Consider the following 6,986-nt stretch of genomic DNA (forward strand, 5'->3'; position numbering starts at 1 on the left):
GTGGGAGAGCTGCAGGTGCTGCACAAAGGTTCTCTGTGAAGTGTTGTTTAGCGGGAGAGCTGCAGGTGCTGCACAAAGGTTCTCTGTGAAGTGTTGTTTAGTGGGAGAGCTGCAGGTGCTGCACAAAGGTTATCTGTGGAGTGTTGTTTAGTGGGAGAGCTGCAGGTGCTGCACAAAGGTTCTCTGTGAAGTGTTGTTTAGCGGGAGAGCTGCAGGTGCTGCACAAAGGTTCTCTGTGAAGTGTTGTTTAGTGGGAGAGCTGCAGGTGCTGCACAAAGGTTATCTGTGGTGTTGTTTAGTGGGAGAGCTGCAGGTGCTGCACAAAGGTTCTCTGTGAAGTGTTGTTTAGTGGGAGAGCTGCAGTTGCTGCACAAAGGTTCTCTGTGAAGTGTTGTTTAGTGGGAGAGCTGCAGGTGCTGCACAAAGGTTATCTATGGAGTGTTGTTTAGTGGGAGAGCTGCAGGTGCTGCACAAAGGTTCTCTGTGGAGTGTCGTTCAGTGGGCGAGCTGCAGGTGCTGCACAAAGGTTCTCTATGAAGTGTTGTTTAGTGGGCGAACTGCAGGTGCTGCACAAAGGTTATCTGTGGAGAGTCGTTCAGTGGGCGAGCTGCAGGTGCTGCACAAAGGTTCTCGGTGGAGTGTTGTTTTGGTGGAGAGCTGCAGGTGCTGCACAAAGGTTCTCGGTGGAGTGCCGTTCAGTGGGAGAGCTGCAGGTGCTGCACAAAGGTTCTCGGTGGAGTGCCGTTCAGTGGGCGAGCTGAAGGTGCTGCGCAAAGGTTCTCGGTGGAGTGTCGCTCAGCGGGCGAGCTGAAGGTGCTGAGCAAAGGTTCTCGGTGGAGTGTTGTTTTGGTGGAGAGCTGCAGGTGCTGCACAAAGGTTCTCTGTGGAGTGCCGTTCAGTGGGAGAGCTGCAGGTGCTGCACAAAGGTTCTCGGTGGAGTGTCGTTCAGTGGGCGAGCTGCAGGTGCTGCACAAATGTTCTCTGTGAAGTGTTGTTTTGTGGGAGAGCTGCAGGTGCTGCACAAAAGTTCTCGGTGGTGTTGGGGCATTTCCCGAACTCGCGTCTCTGATGATCTCTCTCTTTCAAAATAAGTGCCATGTTTGTTACTGCTCTATCCGTTTCCATGCCTCCTCTTCTGTTTTACTCTCCTCATCCATCTTGTCTTCCTAATCTCGCCAGATTCTATTTTTACCCATTTCTTTCTTCATTCCCATTTCCACCAGGTTCTCAAAATTTACGTTCACACTTTCCTAGCACCTTGTGGTTCCCCATGAATAATTCATTAAAAAAGGCAGGTTCAGTTTCTCTGGATCATTCACTTCGGTTTTATGTTCCATTCACATTTTGTATAAGCAAATTCTTCATTACTGCTTCCATGAGTTTTGTTCATCATTTTTGTTATATTCTACAGATTCTTAGTTTGTCCAGTATTAGGAATTTGGCATTGTTTCTTGCTTTCTCTGTCACTGTATTTAATATGTTAATTGTTGACAAATGGAATTACAAGCTAAGTTTATTATTTATAAATTTAAATATAGGGAACACTTAGCTGATAAAAGACAGCAAATCGTCTACACAGCCGCCCCTGCAGACGAGGTCTTGAATTGTTGTCATGATCATCTCTCAACAGGCTGGAATAGATCATATGTAGACAATAATTTACCCCTAGGGGGTGTTATGTCAGCATATTTCATTCGCTGATGGCTGACAAACTTACTTGTGTGGACTCAAAAGTCCGCACCTAACTGCCGACTATAGGTTGATTACAAACTCCTTGCGACTCAAGAACTGCGCAGTCCCCCGTACTACAAGAAATTCATAACCTACCTTGCTCTTGTTGCGTGAGCTATGGTGTTCTTCACACCTTCGGCAGGTATCGGTGACTTGATAGAAGCTGAAGTGTCCTTGGATGTCCACGTCTTCCATAGTCTAGGAATACACACACTGGTACACTATGTTCCACAAGATTTGTCTTTATTGTTCACAATCTTATCAATAAAGAAGCTGATCACACTTCTCTTAAGTGTTTATTGTGTTTTATGAGACACTTTGTTCACACTAACGCACAGATCGTTCTTTGTTGGTTATCCTGGTGTCAGTGTCACTTTCAGTAGAGTCAAAGGTAATCTGAAGACGCCACAGCACCCCACGCCGTTACTGCCCCTAGCACAAAGGAAAAGCTAACATAGTACCTTTGCTTCCTTGCCACTTCCTCCATGAGGCAAAGCAGAATGTTTAAATCTTGCTGTCTTAAGCATACACAACAATGTCCACTATCTTTACCATTGTAATAAAGTGGGAGCAGGATTTTCCTTAATTGTCCTGCTAAGGTAAGAGATGTACTGTTTCTTATTAAAATACGCTCTGCAACACTGGACTGCAAGGAGCGGTGGTCGCTTGACCACAGGTCGTATACTGGTACGGCATCTGGGATCAATTACTCGCTGTAGCAGTAAACAAGATATTTGCCCCTTCTGAGAGGGCTGGGCCCCTCAGGGGTGAAAGGGGCTGAAAGGGGCTGAAGGGGGCTGATACCCCCCTCCTGGAGAAAATTTCTCCACATTAATCACTGTCCTATTATAATAGTTATTAGATAACAAAAAAGGCACAATACCGTGACTGGAACGTGTGACTTTGTAAATAGTTCAAGTCGGACCGAAACGTCGTCGTAAGCTCCTCTCTTCTATGTGCGGGTTATTTGTGTGATAGTTATTAGCTTCCTATTGCTTAGTGGGGGATTATCACCACTGTTACTCTACGGACGTTACAGTACTTGTTATGCAGTGGCGTAGCAGCTGAGTTCTAATGTTTACCTGGAGTTTACCAGTTAGCTTATAATTCTCAAAACATAATAAAAACATATGTGTTATTTGATTATTTTAATTTAGAACCAAAAATGGAAACAAAACGAATTAATATGAAAAAATGTTTAAGGCAACCACAACAGTATCTTTCGTCTAGGCTTCCTTCTAGCAAAGTTATCTTTGACATTATTATAATCCACCTCAGAGAGGTGTATTATAATAACGTTAATCCGGACAATGTATCGTTGCTCATTGTAGAACCAACGTAGAACTTCATGTGTTGGAGCAGACTAAAGGATCGTTATGCAGCTAGTTGAGAGTAAGACACATGTGCAACATCTGGGTATCTTTATTGTAGACGTTTCGCCATCCAGTGGCTTTATCAATACAAATTCCAGGACATAACTTGAAGACAGTAGAACTATGTACAGAAGATCTCCACGACTATGGTGCTGTTCGCACCTACTCCTAGGTTGAGGGACTGATTACCTCATCTTCTGTACATAGTTCTACTGTCTTCAAGTTATGTCCTGGAATTTGTATTGATAAAGCCACTGGATGGCGAAACGTCTACAATAAAGATACCCAGATGTTGCACATGTGTCTTACTCTCATCTTGTCGGTATTATATACCTTTCGTACACATGCAGCTAGTTATTGGTGAGGTCGGAAATATGTGGTACAATGTAGACAATTTATGATAAATGGAACACGTGTCATTGTCGCAAGTGAACTGACGAGTTAAACTGACAGGCGCCACTTTTGAGAAATATTGTCAGGGGAGCGGTGGATGACATTGTTCATCCTCTGGCTACGTCACTGCTCCTCTGTAACCCTAAACGCCTCTTTCCACGTTTCCTGATTCCTCAACTCCCCAGTAGTTTCTGGCTATTATATCAGTGTTGTTTTCCCTTCCATTACTTTAATATTTGATGGCCCTTTGGGTGTTGCCTTTGTTATTATTCCATTCATGACTTAACATTTGATAGTAACACCATCCACACTTGATTAGCACTCATTGTAACACTACCATAGTAACACCATCCACACTTGAATACCACTCATAGTAACACTATCCATACTTGACTACCACTCATTGTAACACTATCATAGTAACACCATCCACACTTGACTGCCACTCATTGTAACACTATCATAGTAACACCATCCATACTTGACTACCACTCATTTTTAACACTATCAGAGTAACACTATCAACACTTGACTACCACTCATTGTAACATTAAGATAGTAACACCATCCACACTTGACTACCACTCATTGTAACACTAACAGAGTAACACTATCAACGCTTGACTACCACTCATTGTAACACTATCAGAGTAACACTATCAACACTTGAATACCACTCATAGTAACACTATCCACACTTGACTACCACTCATTATAACACTATCACAGTAACACTATCCATTCCTGACTACCACGCATTGCAACACTATCCACACTTGACTACCACTCATTGTAACATTATGATAGTAACACCATCCACACCTGACTATCACTTATTGCAACACTATCATAATAACACTATCCTCACTTGACTACCACTCATTTTAACACTATCATAGTAATGCCATCCACACTTGACTACCACTCATTGTAACACTATGGAGAAGTGACCTGTACTTCGAGAGGTGACCTGTACTTAGCTCAGTGAGGACGTGTCGAGTGTGCTCTCTACGGACTGAACCAAGATGCCCTCCATCGAATAACTATACCAACAGCTTATGGAAGAATTGAGGATGGCGATGATGGAGATTCGGCGACTGACCGATGAAAACAAGATGGTTCGTAATAGTCCTCCTGTTTTGATTCGTCAGGTCAAGAAGGGAAACTGGTCAGTGGCTGGACAGCATGGAACGAAGTTGACGATCAAGAAGACAAATGGAAAGGTAGAAACGATGAAGAAGAAAGAGACTGCTGTGGAAACTGTTGTGGAAACATCTAATGCACTCTCCGTGCTACCCAAAGAATGTGAGTCGACTACTGGGAACGTCACGACGAACGACACCAAGGAAGGTAAGAATATTGTTGTTGTTGGAAATAGCCAAGTTAGGTACATGGATAGGGCGTTCTGCTTGAAGGACAGGAGCAGGAGACAGAGGGTTTGCTTTCCTGGGGCTGGGATGGAGGATATTGTTAGCCATCTGGATGACATCGTGAGAGGTAATGGTAGCAACCCTATTATCTGTCTCAGTGCTGGAGGCAATGAAGTTGGCAGACGTAGGAGTGAGGACCTGATTAGCAGGTATAGGTCAGCAACAGAAATAATTAGAAGGAAGGGTGGAAACCCTGTCATATGTTGTATTTTGCCAAGGAGAGAAGTTGGAAATGAATGGTTGTCCGGGCAATTGGTATCAATTGCTGGCTGGACAAATACTGTAGGGAAAATGCGGTAACATTCATTGACAACTGGGACCTCTTCTATGGCAGAAGTGACATGTATGCCAGGGATGGGGTTCACTTTTCTAGGTCTGGGGTGGAGGCTCTGGCAACTGCAGTGGAGGGAGCTTTTAGGACTTTAAACTAGGAATAGTTAGTGGTATGGGTTTTGGCAGGAAAACAGTGAAGTCCCAGTGTAGTAATATTATGAGTTCTAGGGGAACTAGTAATAAGCAGAACGAGGTAGATACTGAAAAGCCAATGACACTAGGTGATAAGGACAGTAATAGGTTTAGTAGAAAAACAGATATGAGCATGAAGGGTAAAGGGAAAGGAGAGTCTTTCAATGTATATAATGCTAATAGCCGTAGTGCTAGGAATAAGATGGACGAATTGAGATTAGTTGCTAGTGCAGGTAACATTGATGTATTTGCCTTAACTGAGACGTGGTTTAACTCAAAAAGTCGGGACATGCTTGTGGAATGTCACATTCAGGGTTTTAAATTGTTTCAAGTAGATAGAAGTATCGGGAAGGGGGGTGGGGTGGCATTGTATGTCCGAGATCGCTTGAACTTTTGCATAAAAACGGGTATTAAGTCTGAAGTAATACATACAGAGTCTGTTTGGATAGAAGTTTCAGAGGGGCATTAAAAATTGATTTTAGGTGTGATATACCGTCCCCCAAACTTAGATAGGGACCAAGGGAGACTACTATGGGAGGAAACTGTTAAGGCCACAAGGCACGATAATGTAGTAATTCTATGGGACTTTAACTTTAGTCATGTTGATTGGAATTTCTTGACTGGGAATTTAGAATCATATGACTTCTTAGAAGTAGTTCAGGATTGTTTTTTGAAGCAGTTTGTGACAGAACCTACAAGGGGAAATAACCTGCTTGACTTAGTTCTGGCAAACAATGAATCCCTTTTTTATAATTTAGAAATTTCAGAGGAACTGGGTGCTAGCGACCACAAATCAATTACATTTAGCATTGAATGGAAGTTTTTTTTTTTTATATTTTATTTAAAATACAGTATACATTATACATGGAAGCAAACATGTCACTAAACCAATCGACATGGAACAACAAATTAAAGTACAACATACGTATACACAATCCAAAAAGAAAAAGGAACACTTTACACAAGTGTACCAACAACATATCCAGATAATCTACTTCAGCACACTTATACATCTTATGCCAAGTTTTATATACAAAACAATTCTTAAAGGTAAAAACCTCACCACATACCATTAAAACCTATACATCCACCCCCACCAAAGGTACATTTATAAAGTCGTACATATGTGCTCTGGAAGTAAAAAGGTACCCCTCCCCCCCCTCATCAAATACCACAAAAACAATAACATACTATAAGAGTGCAGGATACTACTTGCTCTAAGTAACAATTATGAAAACTTTACCTAGCATACAAGGATAATATACTCTGTATCTCAACACGGGTGCAATCCACCCAAGACTTCTTCATACACTATATACCCTGTAACAGTATTAATACATGACATACACCGCTACTTGAACTCATATGCATACCTGCTCCAACAAAGTCATCTAAAATTATGTATTTACACAAAATCAATATACATTTATATATTACCTTACATATACTCTTACATGTGACTTTAAACATTAAAATAGCAAAGGGAAACCAACAGCGTGTACTTAAAATATATAACACTACCCTGCACATACAGTGTCACACGACATGTACTATATAATCTTAACCAGGCCACTGAAACATTATATGTTAGGCC

This window comes from Cherax quadricarinatus, chromosome 39, assembly GCF_038502225.1.
Source record: "Cherax quadricarinatus isolate ZL_2023a chromosome 39, ASM3850222v1, whole genome shotgun sequence".
In the NCBI taxonomy this organism is placed as follows: domain Eukaryota; kingdom Metazoa; phylum Arthropoda; class Malacostraca; order Decapoda; family Parastacidae; genus Cherax; species Cherax quadricarinatus.